The following is a 27,091-nucleotide window of genomic DNA, read 5'->3' on the forward strand; positions in this document are numbered from 1 at the left end:
CTACAACAGCTGTGGATTTATGTTCACCCAGAGTTAAGATTGTCAATCCAAGATTTCAAATATTTGATGTTTTAAAGAGATGGACCACACTTCAGCAGGGAACAGTGTGAGTAAAAAGGAATAGATTAAACAGTGTAAACATACATAAACAAATCAAAACAAAAAAGACTGAAAGCGGAGCCCCCAGGTGGAAAAAAACAATTATTTTACAATTGCTCTCTGTGGGGCATTGACACCTACTGGCACACATTTTGCAGTGAGCTCTTACACATGGTGCAATTTTTTGGGACATCTGACACTGTTATTCATGTTAAGTGCAGCTGACTTGCGCTGGCCTGAACGATATTTAATGGTGGATCCAGAAACAGAATACTTAGCAATGCCAGAAAATATATCAAACAGAAGGATTTCAAAACTTCTTAACAAATATCCATTTTTTTACAGTTTTTCCAAGATCAGCCTGACTTCTTTACAAATAAATCATTGTTAAGGAATCTTGTATCACACCAACTTTCAAGACTAGAAGTCCCCATATCTTTGGTGTTTTGTGGCTCAATGAAGCACTCAGTGTTTCTCTGCTTGATAGTGCTGACTAAGAACAGTGGTCAATGATAGCAAAATATTTGAGCAACACTGATGACAATGCATCCTCATGTTGACATTCCAGAAGCTGTCATGCATGCATGTAAGTGATACTATTCAGAAATAAAGTGCCATGAAAAAGTTTACATACAGCTTATAATTGTTGCTAATGGCATGCCTATCTATAAGAAAAAATCAGTAATGAAGAGTTATATTGTAAGTTCCCCTTTCACTTACAAGATACCTGGTCAAGACTGAAGGCAAGTGGCAACGTAAAACTCCAAGAAATGATTCTTTGGTGAACTGGCACAATATATTTGTATATGAACATTATTGACAAGCCAACACTAATACACAGTGCATCCTGTCCACTGATGCTATATTCAAATACATAACTAAATATGAGTAAAAGGTGAGCTCAGGTCAAGAGCCCTAAAGCAATTATTTGGAAATGTTCTAAGTAATGATGTAATGGATGGTGATATTGCAAAAACTGCAGTACAATTTTCCCCCCTAAAAACTTGCTAGGAATGAGACTACTTAGCCCAAGTAACATTTCAATGGGCTGGCCGTTCTGTCATTACAGCAGGACATTTGAATCAGTTAATGTTCAGTCAGAACAGTCACTAGCAATCCACACAGAAAGCCGAGAATTTTATCCACAGAATCCAGATTTGGAAAATAATCCAACCAAATGCAAGAAAATTGTTCTCAAAATATTAAAAAAGACAAAGCTGGGTTAAATGAAGGAACACCTGATGATGTTAGATTTTTTGTGCGTTAAACCAAGTGAAAATACAGAGCAGAATGATTATTATTGGCAGTAAGTCGTTTTGAAGGTACTGTGGTGAAACTTAGAGGAAACGGCAAACAGATTCGCTACATGGAAAGATAATTTCAAGACAAAAGTTTAGCAAGAGTTCCAGTTGTTAGAAATTCCAGTAGTCAAGGATAAATATAGTTGGTGTTGAGGAAAATCCTTTTCTTCATGAATGGCTGGTTGTTTCTGAGGTGGGACCAAATGGACTAGCTGGACATGCTGAAACTGGAATGCATGGTATATAGATCTCAGTCATGACTGGAGCACCGCTTACAGATTACAACAATTCAGGTGACCTTTGATTTTTTTACACCTACAGCAAAAACAAATGATAATGTTCAACAATATGAAATGCCAAATGTGATTTTTTTTCTGCACAAAAGAACAGATTTTAGATTTACTACAGTAGCAAATAGTAATATAACCAACGAGACAAAAAAAGTCATAATCCAAGGGAAAGCTGGGAGCAGTAAAAGCACTGCGATCAAGCCTATTACTTCCACTTTGAACAGTGAATTTGAGTCTGAAAGAGTTTTACTGATTGTATCAACTGATGCTGCAGCTGTAAATGTTTCTGAAGCCACTAATCATTCTGCTCTGCATGCTGGGATCAATAAAAATTTAAGAGCTAGACAGTGAATCACCTCAAAAGTTATAAAACAATTTGGAAAATTATAATTTTATTATCATTGATGAAATGAGTATGGTAGGCTGATGAATGCTAAAAAAAAATGATGTGAGATGCAGACAAGCAATGCCACAGATGTCAACCAAACCATCTGGAGAAATGTTTGTTTATTTGTGTGGAGATTTTGAGCAGTAGACATTATTTCCTGATGGTCCATTCTATGGGGATACTCTCAAAGACAATTCACAGGATCAAGTATCAAGTAACTTTTTTAGAAATTCTGAAAATGCTTCTTTCTTTCCTTACCTCATCAACAGCAAGGTATGTTCTAAATACTTGTGGGGCCAATCTTGGATAGTTTAAGCTTGGGTGAAAGCATATCAGAAGACTGGCCAAAACTAATGCAGTGGGGGGAAGTCTAATCTTTCTGTGGAAACAGTCACCAGATTTTTGAATGAGAACAGACTATTTCCTCAAATGGATTTACCCTTGAAATGCTGCAATCTCTGGAGACTCTGATTCAGGGGCGGCTCTAGGCACCAGCGGGCCAAGCGCCCGCTTGGGGCGGCATCCTGGGGAGGGCGTCATTTGGCTCCGGTGGAGCTCCCGCCGGCATGCCTGCGGCAGGTCCACCGGAGCCCGGGACGAGCGGACCTGCCGCAGTCATGCCTGCGGCGGGTCCCGTCTTCCCGCGGCTCTGGTTGAGCTCCCGCAGGCATGACTGCGGCAGGTCCGCTCGTCCCGGGCTCCGGTGGACCTGCCGCAGGCATGCCGGCGGGAGCTCCACCGGAGCCAAATGCCGCCCTCCCCAGGAAGCCGGAGCCGCGGGAAGAGGGGGCCCGCCGCGGGACTGGGGAAGGGCGGCGCAGCGCTCCGCGCTGCTTGGGGCAGCCTACTTTGTAGAGCCGCCCCTGCTCTGATTGCTTGAATACCTGCAAAACACAATAATGCAGCCACTGCTATAGGAGACTATGATGCAGCACAAGGACTAGAAGCTAAGCTGTATCTTGGCACTGGTAGCAGAGTTATGCTGAAAACAAATTTGTGGACAGAAAAAGGAATGGTCAGTGGTGCTCTTGATATGGTTACCAAGCTAGTGTATGAGCTGGGGTGCAAGCCATGAGAAGATAAGCTCACAATAGTTTGTGTAGCATTTGATAAGTACACAGGACTGACTTTACAAAATGTAGTACTTATACCACTGATTACCTGGTACTAGAAGATCAGAAATGTAGCTTTCTGTACAAGCCAATTTCCTTTGATTTTGGCTTGGGCTGTGACTATTCGTAGATTGCAGTGTCTCACGTTATCAAAAGTTGTTGAGGTCCGCCAGTACAAACTTGTAGCAAGTTGCACATATGTAGTCCTTTCAAATGCCAAAGGCTTGAGGGGGTTATGTTGGACCCTAGTTTAAATTATTCATGGATACAAAAAACTTAAAAATATTAAAGTGATAAAAAAAGTGAAGAAATGAAGCAGCTTAGATGACTTAAATCAAATTTAGGTTTAATGGCACTAGCCTGCAAAATTGCTAGAGGTTATAGTCTATGCATAAAATGTCACTATATATGTTGGGATTGGGGGATTTTTTTTTAAATCTGAAAAGCCATTTTCACTTAAAGAATTGGATAACATGAAGGTTGGCCTACATATCAGTGTTTGTGTGACCCTCAATAATATACATAAAATGCCAGTGCTGCCTTTCATCCACATCCCATGCAGGTGACACATTATACATTAACCCACACTGACTAGATAAACAACAATTTAGTAAACTACTGAGTCAAACTGTGACCAGATGCTAGAGGGCTGAATGGGGAAAAGAATGCAATGAGTAATTAAATCCCTGTGCAAACAAAGATTACCAGCTCAAAATGATGAACCTACATTTCTGCTCCTGACACATGTCAGCCACAAGAAGCAGCACGCTCTTCTCCATTACAACTACCAGGCTTCTATGTCCCCAAAAATGGCCTCAGGAGTTTGAAATTATTCAGTTCCCTAGCAATGCCCCTCTGCCATGGACATTGGCCAAACCGGACAGTCTCTACACAAAAGAATAAATGGACACAAATCAGACATCAAGAATTATAACTTTCAAAAATCAGTCGGAGAACACTTCAACCTCCCTGAACACTCAATAAAAGACTTAAAAGTGTAAATTCTTCAACAAAAAAACTTCAGAAATAGACTCCAAAGAGAAACTGCAGAACTGGAATTAATTTGCAAACTGGACACCATTAAATTAGGCCTGAGAAAAGACTGGGAATGGATGGGTCACTACAAAAACTAAAAACTAATTTCCCCATGCTAATTTCCCCCTACTGTTACTCACACCTTCTTGTCAACTTTTTGAAATGGGCCACCCTGATCACCACTACAAAAGTCATTTTTTCCTCCTGTTGATAATAGCCCGCTTTAATTGAATTATCTCATTAGAATTGGTAATGCAACCCCCATCTTTTCATGTACTATGTATATAATCTTCCTACTGTATTTTCCACTGCAGGCATCTGATGAAGTGGGTTTTAGCCCACAAAAGCTTATGCCCAAATAAATTAGTTAGTCTCTAAGATGCCATAAGTACTCCTAGTTATTTTTTCAGTTCCCTAAAGCACCACAACACAGAAATCTTACAAGTAATGTAGTTGCAAGTCAAAAGAAGAACCGTAGCCCTTTTCTGATAGACGTGCCAGACAAGAGAGAGAGCTTGGGATCTTCACTGCCTTTTGAAAGGGAGATCCAAAGAAGTGCCCAGGAAAGCCTTCTCACTTTTCCCTCCATGCCTTCTGCAGTACTGAAAATCAACATAATCACTTCCCCTCATATAGAAACATGAGACCCGCAGCACAGCTCTGAGAATAGTTTTTTTTTTAATTAACTGCTGCAAAGCCAGCCAGAAGAAAACACGGGGCCAAGCCAAAATGTGCCTTTAGATACTTGTTCATAATCCCACTGCAATCAATGGGAGCCACATGCAGGCTGCTAGGGAAAGAACTGTGCCTACTACACTAAATAGACTGCACACAAAGTTAGAGGCAATTGAATTTAACATTTTTTTTGGCCAGTGAGGGAAGAGGACAATAGATAAGCAGATTTAAAATAGTAAATGATAATCAGCATTTCCCACATTTGACTACCACTATTTTAAAATTAGGGAAAACTGTGAACCTAAAATTTTGAAAGAAAAATATTCTTTAAAATTACATGTTGACATATTTAAATGACAAGAACAGAGACATTATTGAAGAGGCTTTGAGTTTATGTCTCAAAAACTAATAAAACAAAACCTTGCTTCTGCTATAAAATATATGAATTCCTAGATGGTGGGCCCCTTTTATTTGTGAACTCTCGCCTCAGCTCTGCCCAGCTCAGGTTCCTTTGAATATATGTTGCTTGAACACATTTTAGAAGATTTCAAGAGATGTAAAAACATCAAGAGATTTAGTGCCTCACCACTGTGAAACAAGATCCCCACTAATGTTAGAATAATTGCTTATTAATAACATGCAAGTGACAAATATCTGATTAAGAGACTCAGCTGCATTGTGGCAGAAGGGTAGTAAAAGCTATGAACTGTGATATCTTGTGACTTGTGCTATCACTGTAATGAGATTCCTGCTAGGACACAGCAAGATTTATGATTTTGTCATATTTATGGATGCTAAGATAGCCAAGTCCTATGAGGTACAGAGTGCTGCCTGGGAGGTACACAGGCCTGTTGAGAGAAATTTGGGGCCTCAGTACATCATGTTCATGGGGGTCCTCCCCCTCTCATTTCATTTTATTTACACAGATGTTACAGACATTTTGAGGGAGTGGGCCCTGAGCTCAGAGCTCTGGTACTATTGTCCCCTTTTCCTCCGCCTTGTCAGTGCTGGAGATGCAGAATCTCTTAGGTATGTTTCCCTGCAATGGGATCCATATGAAACATGGAGACCACACATCCATTGACTTCAATAAGAGTAGGATCAGGATGGAAGTGGACGCTGTGCTGTGTGAGCTTTTTGAATAAAGTAGACAAATTTCAAGAAAAGAGAATTCCTATTAATTAGTTCTATAATCTCTTGACTTTACAACTCCTGTGTGGTACCACAACAACTCAAGTGAGCAGAGATTAAGGTCCAACTGGTCTGAAACATTTTGATTTGGCTCAACCTGACCAAAAAATGAAATATTTTGTTTTGGTTTTCCTGACAGAAAATTGAAAGATTTCAGAAAAAGTTAAACTTCTCATGACAAATTTTGATTTTTGTGGAAACAGCATTTTCCCTTGAAAAAAACAATGACTGAAAATTCCTGACCAGTGCTTTGGGAGAAGAAATCTATGTGTAGATTTGTCAAGAACACTATATGTGGAATCTCTGTAAGGGAGAGTGCTGCAAGTGTACCTGTTTTGGATACATACTTTGGGACTTTTTCAGGCACCCATATTTATTTTAACTAGTACCTTACTAATGCAAGAAGTTCCATTCATGCAGTTACTAAAGTGTGTGTAGAAATATAAACTAGAAACCCAACTCCCTTAGTGAAGCTACAAGAAAATCAGACAAATTCAACATCCACGATAATCAGTTCTCAAAAATATTGTAGCCAACTTTCTGAAATGGGTACAGAGAGAATTCATAAGACTAACTCAATATAAAGCTCATAAGAGAAAATAATTGCCTTTAAAAGCTCTCTGAAATACCAATCCAGCAAAAATTCACTCAGCCATGTCCCACAGAGCGGTTAAAGACTGAAAAAAGCAAGTCACATGATCTCAGCATGAAAGAAATTCCAACAAATTGCTTACCTTGTATTAACAAAGAGACAAATCTGCTACATTCATGCCATTAATGGTCTACAATTTTTGTAAATCTACAGACAGCTATGTTAAGTGGCAAAAATTTCAATATGTTGTTTGCAGTGTTGTAGCCACGTTGGTCCCAGGATATGAGAAAAGACAATGTAGGTGAGATAGTATATTTTATTGGATCAACTTCTGTTGGCCAAAGGTACAAGCTTTTGAGTTACACAGTTACACACTGTTTTTGAGCTCTGTGTAGAGCTTCAGGTCCAAAGAAGAGCTCTGTGTAGCTAGAAAGCTTGTACCTTTGGCCAACAGAAGTTGGTCCAATAAAAGATATTACCTCACCTACTTTGTCTTTCTCAATATTTCAATACACAGTTAAGTAAAGAGGACTGAAAGCCTGCAGTAAGTTCTCTGATAAATATTTCCCTGTGTTTCTTAATTTTGTAGGATTTTTGAAAAATAAATACTTCCATTTTAAATTGAATTGAATAAGCAGTAATTTCTGTGAGCTCTTTCCAATTAAAACTTGTGCATTAGACTTCCGGTAATCCTCTCCTTCAACATCCCTTCTCTCCTTGGCATTTGTGTGGGTTCTCCATCACTATGTCTGGCTTTGACTCAAAGGCCAGCCTTGATAGAGACCTAATACTTTAGTACCTTTCCCTTGTTTATTCCTAAATTCCTCTCTTTGTAGTAGATATATACTATTGATGCACTTATCTGAATGGACAACAAATGTCCGTCAGGAGTAGCAATGTTATTACTGTTACTGTAAAATAGCCAAGAGAATTTGTTTGTAGAGAGGAAAGCTGTTTCATTAACCAAATCAGGGCTCAAGTCTGCCACCTTCTGAGCACCACTGGCAGAGGGCATAAAATTTCTGAAGATCCTTCATCTCCTCCACTGGGGACTCAGATCTCTGGCATGGCAACACACTGAGGTCTACAGTTTTTGTGGTAAAAAGTGGAAAACAGGCTGTTTCATTAAATAGACTGTGTGTAAATTGAGTTTTTGCAAAAAAAAACAAATTTTAAATGTATGGAAATATCTTCTTTTTAGGAATCGAAAACAGTTCTTCCATGTCAGAGTAATTTTTAATAAATGTTAAGACAGTCTTTCTAAAAACTGTGCTATACTACTATTGTTAATTACTATGAAGTCCTCTCATTAATCAGAAAAGAAGAGACAAGAGAGAGAAAAAATAGTATATATATATTTGTTTTGAATTTAAGTTTTTGTAGATTTCAAAATAACCAGAACTTTTAAATAAATAATCAACATAAAATTTTATTACATACAGTGTGAAAAATCCATATGCTGAATATTTGAAACATTCATATTTTGTTTACTTGCTTATGAATGTCTAAACTATGCCCACAAAAATAAACTTTGAGAGAAAATTGACAGTAAAAATAAATGTCAACACCAGACATTTCAGAGTTTATTGTAACCTTCATAACTTAAAAAACTAGAAGACTTAAGCATCTACTAAAAGTGGAAGACAGGACCACATAAAAGAAAAGCTAGAACAGCAAAAAAAAAAAAATAGACCATCGAACAATTAAAATACACCCTTTCTATCCAGCAAAATACAGAGATTCAGCCACATTTCCCACGTTGTATCATGTCAAGTCATAACAGCATCACATAAAGTAAGCTAAATAAAAAAAATTTTGTTTTAACTCTTCCTCAGAGAAAAGCTGCTATTATAGTGGGATTATCCATTTAATAAACTTTTCATTTTTCTGTGCAGGTTTTAAATGAAGAACACAAATCATTGTTGAAACCTTCTTTCTAAATTTTCATGCTTAAAATGCATAGTTCAGCATTTTTGCAGTTGAGGATTGTAGTAGCACAAATAGGTTTCCTCACGCTTTCCCACTTATTTTTCAGCACACAGGAATTCTAAAATGTGCAGTATATTGCATATACAACTGCATGCTCACTACAATTTGTAAGGCATGCTCTTCATCACTTGTCCAGTTTTGCACAGCAAATGAGACACGCTTACAGTTTTTATGCATCTCAAGGTTTTAAAAATTTACCCCCTAGTTTTCTAAAGAGCTAAAGCTTTTCATCAATATTTGAAATACCACCTCAACTAGCAAAACATATTGCTATTCCAGACACAGCCTCCTGCTGTCATTCCACTGTTGGCATGGGACAGTTTTCAACAGGACTTAGAAAACCTCATTCAATATTCCACTCTAGAGGAGCCGACACTTACTGTGAATTCTGCTCTTCAACTTAAATACCAGTGTCTGTGGCAGGCCAATTCTATCATTGCAGATACAGCATCCCTCAGGCGAGGTCCAACCTTTCTCTCACAGTGCACCCAGGGATTAGCTTGACTTCCCCTAAATTCTCTCCACTGCACAGTAAGAGCTAATCTTTCCTGTATGAAGCAGGAGATGGTGTTGCTATGACAACTGAGCACATTCTAGCAATGGGACTACTGAGATGAGCCGAAAAGACGACAGTGAAACATGCACTCAGCCTTCCTCCAGGGCTATGGGATTCTTCCTCTAGGATTTAATTCCCCAACAAGTTTACTGACAGGCTGGGATGTTGATTATCTATGTACTTTGCTACAGGGAGATTACTAGTTAAGAATATGGTTGGAAGATCACGGCATTATTTAATGAAGCTGCCATTCCTAGTTATGTTAAATTGCTGATTTTAAATGCAACATAGCTGTTTTTAAACCACTACATGTTCATAAACATTAGCCTATGCTTAGTCTGCACTAACATCTCAGTGTAAAAAAGAGAAATAAAGTCACAAGCCAAGTCCTTCAACTTTTGTTTTCCTATTTATTATCCATATACTATTTCTTTTAAGATTAGATACTCTCTCTCTCTCTCTCTCTCTCCCCCTCACACACACACACACACACACACACACACACAGAGCTCAGCATCAGTGTTTGAAGCACTAAGGTTTCCGGAGGTGGGGGAGGGGATGCTGACAAAAGCAAATCTCAGCAGCCACATTTCTCATATAAATCAGAGAAAAACCACAATAAGCTTAGGGAGCCCTGTTCATCAAGGAAAAAGAAAATTGAGTAATCCATATTGTAAATATTAGATATTTACTGCTGCAGAATGTCTGACTACATTTTAAACACTTTTTCCTCAATGAAAAGACAAAGATTTCAGAATCTGTATATTTTTATTATTTGCACATTTTTAAACATTCAATCTTAAATTAAAATAGAAACTTGGCATGAAAATTGAATTGGCTTTATAAAAAAACCTTAACATTTTATTATTGCATACCCCCTGGCGATCTGAGCACAATCATGTCTTCTTCTCTTATCTCAACCAAGGTCATATGCCAAGGAGCCTTCACCTCCAAGAGTCAGCAATTTAGGATACTATACCACAATGAATGGAATTTTCACCCATCCATTTATATGGAACCGATTTCACTACTCCTTGAGGTTTCCATTATCACGCTCATGTCTCATTCCCCTCAACTATGTGCCATGTGCACTACTATATACATGTTGCAACAACTATGGTATGCCACACCTCCTCAAAGTTTGCAGTGACTCCTTGTAACTAAGTATTTAGGAAGCTGCAGAGAAATTTAATTTACACCACCCTAAGCCACCTCACCCTTATTGAAAACTGAAGGGAAAAAATCACCTCAGAGAAGAAGTCATCCAGAGGTGCAAGAATCCAGAGTTTAGATTTGATCCTGGTCTCCTATTGGGCTGGCAGCCAAGTAAGTGGCTGTATAACAACCCTCCTGTATACCAAGTTATATATGACTTGTAATGTACCTTGTATCTACCTAAACTACCTTGAATCCCAATACTGCAATGAATGTGTTTACACTGAGAAACTCATAAAGCAGAAACAATGTGCAGTATATTTTCCCAAGGCCACATAATACCGTACTTGTTGGCCCATTATAGCCTTAACACAGAATCTGTAGAATTATACAACCCATTTAGATTTGACTTAATTTGAGTCTTGGCATGCCTCCGCAATACACATGTACACAACATTAAAAAAAAAATCTATTGGCCCTGACTCTATTCCCACAGCTTGCTATGAAGACACATTAGTGTAATTCACTAAAAAGTTATCGCACCTATATTCATTATCATCTAATTAGTGTGAGGTTTCTTCATTTTTGGATTTTCCTACTCACATTCTATAAAATTGGAGAAAAGCTAAGTCAGGTAAACAACATATGGTTTTGCTTTTAAAACCAACCAACCAGAATTCTTGAACACTGAAGAATCTCTTCGTTAAATAATTTTAAACTCAAGAGGTAATATTTTACACCCTGTATTCCACTGGAAAACTCTGATATTTGTAGGCATGCAAATTGGTTTTGGGGGGAAAAGGACATATAAGCAGATGTTGGATGATGTTACAGATTTCTCCTGTCATGTCTTTCTTACAGACTGTGCATACAGGACATTATGGATTGTGAACTGGACTTCCTCTTGATAATGAAGCATGGTATTAGAAGACACTGTTGCTGGAGATGCTACATTTTACATCTGTTTCAAAGATTAGTCCTGACTACTTTTAGTCATTAAATATCCTGTGGCTTTTTTATTTTCTCCAGCACCCTAGCCAAACATGGGTATGAGTGTTCCACTGCATTAGTTATTCCAACCTAGAGCTGGAAACTTCCTGACTTGGTTCTCAATAGTTCTGCCTGATCATTCTATCGGGAAAAATGCCCCTACCCTCAACTCCTCTCAGCGGAACCAGGAATTTCAGCTTCCAAAGCTCAGAGAGCTACTGAGATATTCGGGAGGCCAGAATCACCACCACTGCATACTGGAACGCAAAGACCCCATGGAAAGGCAGCTCCTTCTACTGAATTCTATGGGAATTTGCCTGAGCAAGGAATTAGCAGAATGTAGCTGTACCCCAGGGGCAGTGCAGAGAAGCACGAGTCCTTCCTATTCTGCCTTTGCTCCTTACCCCATCTCCCCTGTGCCTTCTCAGTTGGACTACCAGGCATCCAGGGTAGAATCCAAACTTTGTCCATTTTCTACATCTATTTTGTGGGGTACCAAAAGCACAACATCTGCTTTTTATGTGCACACAGACCTAGCAGGGAGACCAAGCAGGGGCTTGGAGGGGCTGTTTCCTCTTATGTCTGTTTACAACTATACTGCCTGGACTATAAGCTGGCCATAAATAAAGACCTCAAGATTTGGCCCATTATGAAGAACAAAGAACAAAACAAAAAATACTATAACAGCAGCAAAGAATCCTGTGGCACCTTATAGACTAACAGACGTTTTGGAGCATGAGCTTTCGTGGGTGAATACCCACTTTGTCGGATGTATGTCGACGGATGCATCCGACGAAGTGGGTATTTACCCACGAAAGCTCATGCTCCAAAACATCTGTTAGTCTATAAGGTGCCACAGGATTCTTTGCTGCTTTTACAGATCCAGACTAACACGGCTACCCCTCTGATAAAAAATACTATGTGGGTCCAACATAAACAAGTTAATTTGGGCACAGGGACCTTCACTCTTGTATTCCCTGACAATTTTTATTTTTAACTGTGAAACCTTAACACCGAATTATCATCTCTTGCATATCACATCTCTATGTATGTGTACCATCTTTTCAGATCTTTATATGAAAGGCACCATGTGTTGCAAGTATATATCTTTTTGTTTGAACTATTCACTGACCCTGAAAAGTGTTCAGCCCCAAACAAAAAGCTTAAGCACACACAAGCTTTGCTGAATTGGGGCTACACTGCCCAACACTTTGCAGAATCAAACCCTTGCTCCAGATTTTTAACACCTCATTTTTTTCATACTCCTTACTAAGTCAGGATCTGATTCTGTCAGGTAATGAGTGCCTCATATGATGTGCTGAGTGTGCTCAACTATTTTGGCAGTTAAACAAATCAACATGAAGGCAACGATAACTGAGGGCATTCAGCACCTTGCAGGATCAGATCCTCAGTTTTAACATTCAAAACACAGAAACTGGTGATGCTGAGTTAATACAGAGAATAAATTTAAACAACTGAATGGAGATCTCTGGCTTTCCACTGAAAAGTGAGACCCACAAATCTGCACTTTAACATACAAAGCAACACTTTATTTTACTTTTGGAAAAGTGTAATTTTGTTTAACTTTTTTCATCCTGCAATTTCATCCTCTGTGTCATTTAAGCAATCAGGATCTGATTCTGATCTCACTTACGCTAGTTTTCACTACTTGTAATTCCACTGACTTCAGTGGAGTTAATCTAGATTTACACAAGACTAAGAGACAGCAGAATCAGGCCTTCACGGTTTCTGAATCAGAAGAAATGGGTCATCCCTTATGAAAAGAAAAACATATATGATTTTTTTTAAAGAAACAAATTACTACAATTTCATTCTAGCCAAAATATTTTTATACATGAAAACTAGAAAGGTTTTCACCCATAAAATATTATTATTAGTTTGTCTTCCCACGTAAGTAGTTTGAATTTTGGATTTGTACTGGTAAATGCAGAGGCATAAATAGGTACTTGCAGAATAAATAAACAATCAGAGTAAGATGCAAGCTTTCAATATTAAACAAAATAATTTCTATATGAAAATCATCAATGCAAGACCGGGTCAAAAATTAAGATATAATAGGATGCTGTATTTCTCAGATCTGGAAGATTGGTTTGTCTGCTTGGATGGGGTTGAAAGGCAAAGCAATGGTAAAACTGCTCTTGTTAATGTGTATTATTTACACATCTTCAAAAAAATGAATTTCATCACTGTTTAAAGCAGGTCATTACATCAGGCTACTCTGTGTCAGTACAGTCTCTGATGAACAAGACTGACAATAAAAATTATACTGTATACTCATCTGATAGACATGCTTATTCTAAAAGGATGTGCAGAAAATAATAGCAACACCACATTAAAAAAAAATTACTGCCTTAGTCTCCAGGCACAACTTGAAAGTTTCCAACTCAAGTGCCTGAAGGTAGACACATTAGCTCATATTAGGCATCTAAATAAAAGTAGTTTCATTTTCAGAGTATCCACAACTTCCTTTTAAGACAATGGAATATATAGGGGCTGACCATCTTTCAAAAATCAGGCCATTTATTTATGTACACAGTTTGGAAAATTTGAGGCTTGGAAGTTAAATAAAATTAATTATCTTATTTATACAAAAATAGTGTTTGGATTTTTTTGCAAAGAAACGTATGTTAGGATAGCTACAAAATGTAAAATAAAGAAATTTTTCCTAGTATGATTGTGTTTCTCTTGCTAAAGTTTTTAAGCTATCCAAACCCCAGAATAATAGAGTTGGTTTCCAAAAGTATTTTTTCCAGGTTGTTCTTATAACTACAGTATGTTATGCAGGAAACTGTTAAATATTTTATTTTAGATTCTGTAACTTACAAGGTCAGTTACAGTTAACTATTAAAACAACTCATTGATTTCTGTTTCAGTTCAGTCATATGCATTGTGTTTGTAGAACACAATGAGTCTTTGTCTATAATATATCTAAATAGTGACAGGCCTAGTTAGATAGGCTAAAGGGCAATTGAGAGAACAAGATGGCCATCTTATTCATGGATCTCTCCTCCTTTGTAAAATATCCCCCATGCCTCCTCCCATACCCCAAATTGTCCCCTCTTGCCTCTAATTGAGTAGATCTTAGGCAACAGATAGCTTTTGAAAAAAATATTTAGATTAATGGTATTTTGCCACAATTTTAATAACTAAGTTTGCCAGCAGAGGCTGGTGGATAAAAAAAGGCTTCTTCAGAGAAACCAATGGTCTTTCAAAATGGCTGCCATCTCCCATTATACTCAATGAGATTAAGGCCATACTGACCTTTTGTTAAAGTATCCTTTTTCAATATGTCCACTGCTTCCCACTGACAGTGAAGCCAGCAGCCATTTTGTTAAGCAGTCTGTGGTCTCAATCCTATTGAATACAATGGGAAGTGTCAGCCATTTTAAAAGAGGGCAGTTTTATGTGGAATTCTCTGTAGAAGAATATTATTTGTCACTCTCTGCTAAAGGAACTTTCATTTATGCACAATATTTGGGAAAGTTACTGTAAATCTTTTAAAAAGTTTTCAAATAGCCTATGCATGAAATTTCAAGCGAGTTTTAATAAATTAAGTTTGGAATGTCTGTTATTCTGTTATTAAGATCATTCTGGAGAAATAGATACCAACATTAAATTTCTTAAAAGACCCATTTTTTATTATTTTAACTCAAACTAATTAACCTACTTGTAAATTATCAAAATATAAATTCTGTACTCTATCAATAAACGCTATAATTTTGGGGCAAATACACTATATTCTCAATACACAGGGCAGAGATTCAACCACCTTGTTAAGTGCAAAACTCAGCCTTACTAGTGCTTCCATAATAAATCTGTCAAATATGGCATTATTGTGTCACAACTGGGTGTTTTGGGGAACATGCCTGAGGCAAGAGTTTGTAGAATGTGGGGGTTTTGAATCAAGCAAGTATTTTCATGGGTAGGATCAGTGATTAACAGGGGCAGCTCTAGGGATTTTGCCGCCCCAAGCACGGCAGGCAGGCTGCCTCCGGCGGTTTGCCTGCGGAGGGTCCGCTGGTCCTGCGGCTTCGGCGGACCCTCCGCAGGCAAGCCACCAGAGGCAGCCTGCCTGCTGCCCTCGCAGCGCGAGCAGAGCGCCCCTCGCGGCTTGCCGCCCCAAGCACACGCTTGCGTACTGGGGCCTGGAGCCGCCCCTGGTGATTAATGATTAATAATCATTATAATTAATTACATGTATTATGGTAGTGCCTTGAAGTCTCTACCAAGATTAATGCCCCATGGCAGTAGGCATTGTACAAATACAGTGAGACACTTTCTGCTTTCAAAGACTTTAAAATCTAACCAGAGAAGACAGAAAGAGGGACGGGGGAAGGGAAGTGTTATTAACCGCACTTTACAAAGGGGGAAGTGAAGTTCAAAGCTTAAGGGACTTGCCCAAGGTCATGTAGGAAGTCTGTAGCACAAGTGGGAACTGAACTGAGATCTCCCAAGTCTAACGCCAATACTTACCCCAAAAGCCAAACAATTCTTGTTCCCACTTACACATAGGTACAGAGCCAGATTATACTCTCAATTACACTGTGTAAATCTAGAGACCTCCCCTAACGGAAAGAAGACTCTGGCCCAGAGACTAATGTGTTGGCAAGTTTGTGTAAGAAGCCCTCTGTTGAACAGAATGCAACTTCTCAACTGTTTCTATCTCAATCACTATTGCCTGTCATGCAAAGAATACATACAGTAAACCTAAATTTTTGTCTGCACACTAAAAGAAACTAGATAGATTAGATTAAGTAGATAAGAGACTTATTTTGGAAATGAAGGGTGTAAATTCTAGTACCCCATGACATATGTATGTGACCATGTGTATATGCAAGTCTATGTAGCAATGAATTGTTACAAGATATGGTAATCAGCTAAACCTCATACATGGGAGGAACGAATGTGCAATCTTCTGCTCCCAGTCAAAACCCTCCATCATTTCAGCTCACGAGTATCTATCCATCATCACAAGTGTTAGGATTTGTAGGGCTTTCATAGCCCAGTCAGTAATGTGTGAAATACTCAAAATATTAAAGCAGCTCTGATTCCTATCTGTTAAAATACTCCATGGGCAAGGGACTGAGTAGGGATTTATAATGTGAAATTATTTCCCTTTTGCAAATTAAACATGAATCCTCGTTGGCAGTGGAATCCTTGGACACAAATGTGGAAGGTAGATTTTAAGCTACATTGATCAGATTGATAAAAAAAAAGTCATAGCTGTATATATAGTCCCTCCTTCTTTATGGAGGTGCCCTGTTAAAGGGTGTGCACGCAGCTTTGCAACAACTTGCTCAGTTTATTTTGAAAGGCCTTTTCAGTGAGAAAGCAGGAAAATGGGGAGAAACCTAGGAAAAAGAATGAACTACAGCAGGAGAAGGTACAAGCCATAAGACAGCTGCTTTCCTATCACCCAGATACACAGTCTGGGATAGTTGGACCACACCAACCCTTTGTGTCATATACACATGCATCTCTAGAAGGGTGAGGTGCCAGTCTAGCAGTGGCAAGAAGAACTAGTTGTAAGTGTGCATGAGTTCTGCAAAACAGAAATACCAGGAACACATGAATTCCTCACAGTGAAGTGAGCAGTTTGCAACTGGCTCCAAGTTTCACTGTGTACATAGAGACTAACCCTTTGACCTATGTCCAGATAACAGCTAAACCAACTCTCCTGCGATTACATGGGTTGTGGAACTGTCAGATTTTAATTTTACTCATAAACACTGACCAGAAGAGAAAGCTGCTGACTAATACACTGCCTCAACAAGCATCAGAACCAGAGGATTATGAGGAAAATGTTCCAAGGACAACTCCCCAGAGGTAATCAGTTCCATACTGCAGATAACAATCTGGGTATTACCTGGGTGATGGCTTACTCCACCTGCCTCATTTCTCACAGACACACAATACTCCAGTGGTGGAACTTCTCACAAGGACAGAACTAAGATAACTGGATAGGTTCCCACAAAAATTATTTCCAGGATCATTCATTCTAAAGGAGCAGCATGAGACAAAGCATATTATGATACCACAATGCTGAAAATGAAGTACACTGGTACTAGTGTACTAGATGAATATGGACCCCTAGTCAAAAAAAATCAAGCTAAGATAGCAGGGCGCATCTCACTGGGCTGACAGCAGCTTGTTCAGTAGCTAGTCAATCACTGAAAAAACTTTCATATATCATCTTCAGTAGTCTAAAAATCCCAGCAATCAACAAAGTTCTTCCTTGCTTCTGGTCACCTCAGTAACTTTAACAATATAGTGTAGACAAACAATACGGTAGGTTGGTCAATAAAGCACATTAGAAGAGAACCTCTGCATTAAGTACCCAGAATACCTGAAATAGAGCAAGAAGTTAATTTAGGGCACTTGATAGGATGGACTTTGTTCTCCCATTTAGCAGTCTGAGACAGTCTCCAGAGTCACTATAGCATAAGTAGTTTTGATAAAAAATATGACTAATAGTAAAGACAAATTCCCGTCTGCAATTTTTTAAATATAAACTATTAGTGTAGCATACTGTATATCTGTAATTTAACTCTTTGGTTGGAGGAGAGGGAAGAATATTCTAAAAGAGGGGGAGAGTGCACAACTTGGATTTATATATTTGAAACAACGTTTGTTTAAAAGAGATGACAATGGAAATGTCATAAACTGTTAAGTATCTCAATATATCCACTAGTGGCTCCAGTACAGAATTCATGAAGCAATTCTGTGCGAAAAAGTCTAAGTGCATACTAGAAAACCAGGATGTGAGAGAGAAAATTGGACAGTTAGAGAGGAGATAGACACACCGGCTAGATGTTTCCCAGTGTAGCGGGAGGGAGTCATCAACGGATGTGTGGAAACCAACTTGTCATTTTTTGAATTACAGGGGACAGTGACAGTAGCCAATGAACTTTCATGAAAGATAGTTTCAATCAAAATTGAAACCTGGGCATAACTGAGATATCAGACAAGGAAGGGAGTATGGTTCCTATTCCGAGCCTAAGTGAAAACATTTTCTATAGAAATGTGTCAAAAAAATGAGGAAAAATTAAAATAAAATAATTTTACTTATAGACTAGAGAGCAAATATTACCAATTAGAGCAAAGTGGAGTATAGGGGGTGGGGGAGAAAGGATTGGTCCCCAGCTGGAGCAAGGCAGGGGCCAGGGGCAAGATGAGCACAGTGGGGCATGTGCGGAGGATTAGTCCCTGCTGACTGGAGCAACGCAGGGGCCGGGGGCAAAAGCACAGCAGGGTGGGACCTAGGGTTGGTCCCTGGAGCAAGGGAGGGGTTGGGGGTAAACTGCAAGTGCAGCAGGGCTGGGGAGGAGGTAAACAGGATTCTCCTCCACCCCGCCAACATAGAGCGGGTACCTATCTTCTCCCTGGTTCGGGCCCATTCTCTTCGTCTCTCTCTCTGCACTGAGCTGAGGGTGGGGGTGCACTGAGCACAGGACTGGGGGTGCAGGGTCTGGGGGGGAGTTAGGGTGCAGGAGCAGGCTGGGGGTTGCAGTGCAGGGTCTGGCCAGGAGCTAGGGTGAGGGAGGGGGCTCAGGATTGAGGCAGGAGGTTGGGGTGTGGAGCGCTTACCTGGGACAGCTCCAGTCCAGTCAGTGGCGCAATGGTGTCCCGATACTAAGGCAGGCTCCCTGCCTGCCCTAGCTTTGTGTGGCTCCTGGAAGCGGCTGCTGAGCCCCTGTTGCCTCTAGGCGCATGGGCAGCCAGGGAGACTTTGTGCACTGCCTGTGCCCTGAGTACCGGCTAAGCAGCTCCCTTTGGCTGGGAGACGGCACCTGCAGATGTGAGGGCAACATGCAGAGCTGCAGTGGCTGTCCATGTGCCTAGGGGCCGCAGGGGCCTGGCAGCTGCTTCCCGAGAGCTGTGGTAAGCGCCGCCGGGTCCCTGCACCACGAACCCCCTCCCACACCCAAATCACTCCCAGATCTCCCTTTGATCATAGCTAGCTCGGGTATGGGAGCACTGGACACAGATGGGACAGAAATCGTGCATGGTCATTATTATATTTCTGCACCCAGCAGAGAAGGCGGTAGACACAGAGTTATCTCATGGAAACACAGCTGTGCTCTCTTTATTGTTCTTGCTGGAAGGAAAGCTTTGCACTTGGCAGGAGAGAGTACTCAAACATTTAAAGGGATGGGATACCACAACAGGTTCTGCAATCGCACCTCCCGGTTGTAGAGTTGGGAATGTCCACAGTCTAATAGGCAAAAGAGACAAATAGTGGGATAAAGGGAATATTACTAGTCCCACCATACAGATGGGAAATTGACATTAAAAAAAAGATTGAATGACTTGTCCAACGTCACACTTGTGACAGCCATGAACTGGACCTGAATCCAAGTCCTGTGCCTTAACCACAAAACCATCTTCTTCTGTTGTTGAAATAGACCCTGCACAATAGGATTCTCTTGCTATCCTTTGCGCACTTTCTACACCCCACTCAAAAAAAAAAAAGTTAATTTCCCAGGCATAAATTTGGAACAACACATTTGATTCTGTGTGCAGTGAGTTGATGTACCCATTAAAATTAATTTTAAAAAGATCAAGAAAATAAGGAATAATTGTCAGTAGTAAACATAATGTCAAAAACCGCTAAGGGTGGGTGTGTCAAGCACTTGTATACAAATCTATCAAATACTTCTCAGTGAAGAATTATGTCCTTCCTGCTGTTCCCTGTGTAGATGAGGCCACTGGGAGAAATAAGACAAAAATATGGGTAGCAGTTAGCCATTATGATGGTGCCTAATGATAATTAGCATACCATATTTGCAAGTTCAAACAACATGCTGAAGATACAGCATGTAACTCTATTACTTCTGAATCACTACAGGCTGCCTCTTAGCTATCAGAGTGGGTGAACCTAGTAAACATTGCTATTTGGATGAGAGATTTCAGTGTTTTGTATTGTGCAGTACATGCCACATAGAACACACATACCTTGTAATATTGTGGTGGTGCTTAGATAACTAAATAAATCTCTGCTGTTACCTAACCTGAGTGTTCTAGGAACAGTATTTCCTATAGCAAGTACAGGGAAGCACAAGGGAACAGGGAACATGTTGAGGTAACCATATTTATCAATCCTAGGTGAAGTTAGGAAAATTTTCATTATCTGCACTCTGTGTAATTATTTTTAAAGTGTATACACAAGTTGTGTATAAACAGCTTTTATATGAATTTAAAACGCAGCTGCAGATTTAGCTAACATTTCAGTTTAGTTTGACTATAGGCCAAGTAAATGTATGCATAAAAGATAGGGAGACTAGTATAACAGCAGTTTTACATTCCTATGTTCATCCAACTCAGGATGTTGATTTTAATAATGTTTCAATTTTCCATGCTTACACTTATTTTTTTGATTGGTTGATTTTTTTTATACGTATCCATTGCTATGGCTTCTGAGTGCATGACAATTTAAACATCTCAAGTAAGCAGGGCACTCATCCTACCATACCAACAATTCAATAATAGTCCATTGTCAAGCAGACACTTCAACAAAACATGTCTTGCATCATGCCCTGAAGGTCTGCAAGTTTTGGCGGAATGCCAGCAGGAGCAAATTTCAGAGCCTTCCATTGAAAACATACTGCACCTCTAGTCTCCCAGCACGCACATCTAAGAACTGTCATCAAACGCATGTCAGCTGATTTCAGCCATTGGGATGGATCTTATCTGAATCAACTCCATAGTATGAAAATATATGGCTAATAATATAATGACTACTGACGTAAAGGATCCTCATGACAACATATTTATGTAAGATATTGCTCTCTGGGATAGCATCATAAGAGATTCAGTATCTCTCGTCTTCCTGTGCTTCCCAGCAGGACAGTAGTCAGACAATGTTACCTCAATACTCTGCAGTATCCCATAAACAATATGATGCAGCACACACAGTCTAGAATAGAAGACACCACCACTGAGTGTCTCATTAGGCTGTCATGGTGAGTATAAGTTTTAAATACAGGGATGTTAATATGCTCAATACTGAAGCTACAGTATATATCATATACAGTCTCTCCACTCATATACAAATGTATATTGCTCAGTACCAGAGGGAATCCCTTTCAAAGCCTCATTTCGCTCAACTTGACACACACAAACCAGGGGCTTGTCTATAAGTCACAAGGGTTGGAGGGTATTCTATTTATAGATACCTTAGCTTTAAGTAATGTACAGTACATTGATTCAGTTAATAAAACCAGCACCAAAGCTGCGTTTCTCCAGTATTTTATCAATATTCAGTTCACTGAGCCTATGAGATTTCTTAATGTTCTTATCACGAACACAAATACCTAAATAGTTTAGGGTGCCATGATTTCTGGTCTTATACATAAAGTGATAAGAAATATAGAAAGTGAATTGCAAATGCATAGCAACTATTCCAAAATAGGAACCCAAATTCCAAACAGATTCATCTCTGCTCTGCAAGTAGTTTGACAAATTAGTTTTGTCTAACCAGACTGAGATTTATTTTTTGGGGAGGGGTGGGGGGTTGTTCAGACAATGCTTGGGGCCATAGAGATTTAAGCTCTTCAGCTTGCAGCTTTCTCCAAACTGACCCCATTTATGGCCCCAGCATTTTCTGGGGAATTTAACCTTAAAAAAAAAGTTTGTCTCTCATCATTCCAAGGATAAGTTTCCAAATGTTAACCTTGGTTACTATGCTGGATGTACGGGCACGTGTGAGGGTGGGGTTGGAGACTTACAATGACCACTTTTCCTCTCATTGACTCTGTGACGAGTTGGATCACAGAACGCTCCTTGGAAGCTGCCACCCAATGTGCCAAGAGTACTTTTATCCCTGCTTTCCCTGCCAGCTCAGGACTCCAGCCCCCTGTCTTGCTGAGCCAGACACTCTCGTCTGCTCCAACAAAGACCCAGGGACTGAATTACTTGCCTCAAAGCTGCAGGTTTACCTGAAAGCAGCTCACAGAAGTGTGCTTGTCTTTAACACTCAGATGCCCAACTCCCAATGGGGTCGAAACCCAAATAAATCTGTTTTACCCTGTATAAAGCTTATCCTGTATAAATTGTTCGCCCTCTATAACACTGATAGAGAGAGATGCACAGCTGTTTGCCCCTCAAGTATTAATACACACTCTGGGTTAATTAATAAGTAAAAAGTGATTTTATTAAATACAGAAAGTAGGATTTAAGTGGTTCCAAGTAGTAACAGACAGAACAAAGTAAGTTACCAAGCAAAATAAAATAAAATGCGCAAATCTATGTCTAATCAAACTGAATACAGATAATCTCACCCTTAGAGATGCTTCAGTAAGTTTTTTCCTCAGACTGGACCCTTCCAGGCCTGGGCACAATTCTTTCCCCTGGTACAGCTCTTGTTCCAGCTCAGGTGGTAGCTAGGGGATTCCTCATGATGGCTCCTCTTCCTCCTTTGTTCTCTTCCACCCCTTTATATATCTTTTGCATAAGGCAGGAATTCTTTGTCCCTCTCTGGGTTCCCACCCCTCCTTCTCAATGGAAAGACACCAGGTTAAAGATGGATTCCAGTTCAGGTGACATGATCACATGTCACTACAAGACTTCATTGCCCACTTGCCAGCACACACGTATACAAGAAGACTTACAGGTAAAACACATCCATCTGCAGACAATTGTCCTGGTTAATCGGAGATATCAAGATTCCAAACCACCATTAATGGCCCACACTTTGCATAATTACAATAGGCCCTCAGAGTTATATTTCATATTTCTAGTTTCAGATACAAGAGTGGTACATTTATACAAACAGGATGATCACACTCAGTAGATTATAAGCTTTGTAATGATACCTTACAAGAGACCTTTTGCATGAAGCATATTCCAGTTACATTATATTCACTCATGAGCATATTTTCATAAAACCATATAGACCGCAGCGTCACAGACTCTTGGTGCCTTTCCAGCTGAGGTTCCTGAAAAAGGGTGGGAGTAGGTAGAGCCAATCAGCTGTCTCTTGACTTCTCATCCTTTGCCCAAGAAGTGGTAAGGCAGGGAGACATGCATTCTATTGCTCAATTTTCCTACACCCTGCCTGGAAGAAAAAGAGAGTAATAAACTGGGCTTCCCTACTCCCATTCCCCCAAACCATAACTGAAGAAGGGACAAGAGGAGAATCTACTGCCAAAAATCCCTGTGGAGATTTCTCTTTGGAGCCTGCACCATGGTTTCCAACCCCACAGGAGCATTGTGAGGAGATATATATATATATGTAGGGATGCTATGTATACTATGGAGATGGATGGATGGATGGATGGATGGATGTAGGGAATGAACCACTGAAAAGGGAAATCACAAGTTGAAGGGCAAAGGTAACAAGCAGTTCAACATCTGGGAAAAAAATTAATGCTGACTCCACCCCTGCTTGTGTACAGGTCCTTTTAAACACTGTTTTGGAGTTAAAATATAATGTTTCCATTAGTTTTGCCACATTGAGACTCTGTAAGAGATACTCCATTAGCCTCACACAGCTTACATCTGGTGTTACTTAAATATAAAAAGCATAATAGCTTATACTGATAATATATCTTGCACATTTATTCCACCAGTCACTTTCAGAATTTATTCATGCTCAGTAACAGAATGCTCAGAAAGTTAGTCAATCCCATTATGTTGCTTTTCACCCTACACCCAAGCACACACCACCTGAGGGGTATACACTGGCTATACCAGTATATATACTAGCAGAGGTCCCAAGTGGCAGAAGATTTGCTGCAGGGTATGAGAGGGGGAGGTTGTGGTAGTGAAAAACTGACTATAACTCTCATTTTCCAAGTACCCCAACACAGAAAGTGGGTGGGGTGCTGTCTAAGGAGGTCCTTCCATATCACAGGGATAAGTGCATTATCACAACTTGAATAGAATTGACCTAAGCAGAGCGGCTAGAGGATGAACTAATTTAGTACTTCCCCTAGGCAGTTTCCATGGCAAGACTCCTATGGAGCCCTGACTGCAACTTAAAAGTTACCTTTCCCCAGCAGAAAGCCTGAGGGAGTGCAAGCAGTGACTCTGGTGAAGGGAGATATAATCACACCTCACAGCACCAGCTTGAATGAATCTAGACATTTGCACAAAGGACTAACTGGCTATTGTACCTTTCAGAGGTGGGAATGAGAAGGTCACTAAAAAAACTGATTCTGTGGGTGGCTCTGAGAGGAGGAAAAGACAATGCCATCTTCATGTGATAATTTCTGTCTAAGAGGAAAAAACTGAACATTTCCAGAAAGGACAGTTTGATGTGCCTCAGGCATCATTAATGTGCACTCTGCCATTTGCACAAGATTTTACCAAATTATTTAATGAAAAGATTTACCTGAAGTTGTTCCAGTACCACGCTAATGATGCTACCTGTGTGATGCACAGAGCTCTGCGCCTGAGAGAGGAAAACACTATAACCTATATTGTAGTGGGAATACAGAGGATGTTGTACAATATTAAGACCGACAGATGTGGCTTCCAGAATTATAGGGTATGTCTACACTACCGGATTATTCCGATTTTACATAAACCGGTTTAGCAAAACAGATTGTATAAAATCGAGTGTGCGCGGCCACACTAAACACATTAAATCGGTGGTGTGCATCCACGGTCCGAGGCTAGCGTCGATTTCTGGAGCGTTGCACTGTGGGTAGCTATTCCGTAGCTATCCCATAGTTCCCGCAGCCTCCCCCGCCCCTTGGAATTTCCGGGTTGAGATCCCAGTGCCTGATGGGGCAAAAATCATTGTCGCGGGTGGTTCTGGGTAAATGTCGTCAGTCACTCCTTCCTCTGGGAAAGCAATGGCAGACAAGCATTTCACACCTTTTTTCCCTGGATTGCCCTGGCAGATGCCATAGCATGGCAACCATGGAGCCTGTTTTGCCTTTTGTGCCTGTCACCGTATGTGTACTAGATGCCGCTGACAGAGGCGATTCAGCAGCACTACACAGCAGCATGCTTTTGCTTTTGCATGACAGCAGAGATGGTTACCAGCCATACTGTACCATCTACCATACCATAAATTGGTAATAAGATGATCATGGTTACCAGTCCTTTTGCACTGCGCCATTTGCTGCTGTCATAAGTGCCCCTGGCTGAGATCAGCCAGGGGCGCAAAAGCCAAAATTGGGAATGACTCCGAGTCAATCCCTCCTTTTTGGTATCTAAAAATAGAATCAGTCCTGCCTAGAATATGAGCAAGTGTACTAGAGAACCACTGTATCATAGAACCAGAGAGCACAGCTGCTCTGTGCCAGATCCTGCTGAAATTATGAGCTGTATGCTATTCGCAGGGGGTGCTCCTGCAACAACCCCACCTGTTGATTCCGTTCTTCCCCCAGCCTTCCTGGGCTACCATAGCATTGTCCCCCCACTTGTGTGATGAAGTAATAAAGAATGCAGGAATAAGACACAGTGACTTGTTAGTGAGAAATGAGTGGAAGGCAGCCTCCAGCTGCTATGATAGTCCAGACAGGACAGTAAGGAGTGTGGAGGAGAGGAGCCCAGCATCCCTCTGCTAGTCCAGGGGCAATTGAATCTTTTCTTTACACATGAAGGGTGGGGGCTGCTGGAGCTCAGCCCCCTGTTGCTATGATGACGATGGTTATCAGCCATACTGCACCATCTACCAGGAAAATTAGGGCCAGGCGCCCTTGATTGACCTAACTGATGCTAGTCGGCATGGTTACCAGTCCTTTTGCACTGCCCCATGTGCCAATAGGCTGATGATGAGGACGGGTACCAGTCATATTGCACCATCAGCCACCCATGGCGGGGGGGGAGCAAGGATGTTGGTGTTGAGTGCTGCAGCATCGCATCTATCTGCAGCATTCAGTAAAGATAGGGTGACATGTTAAAGAGTCAAGAGAGGATTTTTTTCCCTTTCACTTCTGGGGGTGGGTGGGGGGGTGCGTAAATTGCCGAGCTATGCCCTGACCCACCGCGGACACTGTGTTTGACCCTAGAAGCATTTGGAGCTCAGCCAAGAATGCAAATACTTTTCGGAGACTGCAGGAACTGTGGGATAGCTTGAGTCCTCCAGTCCATGAGCGTCCATTTGATTCTTTGGCTTTCCGTTACGCTTGTCACGCAGCAGTGCGCTGAGCCCCTGCTATGGCGTCTGTCTGGAGATTTTTAAAAAATGATTTTGAATTTCGTCTTCTGTAACGGAGCGCTGATAGAACAGATTTGCCTGCCCTTACAGCGATCACATCCGCATGGTCCATGCGGGAGCTCTTTCTTTATTTTGATTTTTAACTGCATCGCCACACGTGCTGATCGGAGCTCCACGCTGGGCAAACAGAAAACATTCAAAAGTTCGCGGGGCATTTCCTGTCTACCTGGCCACTGCATCCGAGTTCAGATTGCTGTCGAGAGCGGTCAGTGGTGCACTGTGGGATACCGCCCGGAAGCCAATACCGTCGATCTGTGGCCACACTAACCCTAATCCGATATGGTAATACCGATATTAGCGCTACTCCTCTCGTTAGGGAGGAGTACAGAAACCGGTTTAAAGAGCCCTTTATACCAATATAAAGGGCCTCTCAGTGTGGACGGGTGTGGCGTTAAATTGGTTTTACGCTCCTAAAACCGGTTTAAACGCCTAGTGTAGACCAGGCCTGAGTCATTTAGTCATAAATGCACAGAAAATGGACTGAGTTATAGATTTTAGAGAGAGAGATTTTCCCAAGTGCCAGCC

The 27,091-nt window shown here is 40.6% G+C and overlaps 1 protein-coding gene across 6 annotated transcripts in view; it reads right to left on the bottom strand.

Moving 5' to 3' along the window:
- Positions 1-27,091, bottom strand: part of NOL4 (nucleolar protein 4) — a 333,499-nt gene that overhangs the window by 118,478 nt on the left and 187,930 nt on the right. Inside the window, exon 1 of one of the 6 annotated variants that reach the window (XM_039526518.1) lies at positions 9,053-9,097. The exons of the other annotated variants lie outside the window; for them this stretch is intronic. The gene's annotated coding sequence lies outside the window, so the exon portion shown is untranslated. Of the gene's footprint in view, positions 1-9,052; positions 9,098-27,091 lie in introns of those variants that run through there. 6 annotated transcript variants of the gene reach the window in all.

The sequence above is a fragment of the Mauremys reevesii genome, linkage group 2 (genome assembly GCF_016161935.1).
Source record: "Mauremys reevesii isolate NIE-2019 linkage group 2, ASM1616193v1, whole genome shotgun sequence".
Classification (NCBI taxonomy): Eukaryota; Metazoa; Chordata; order Testudines; family Geoemydidae; genus Mauremys; species Mauremys reevesii.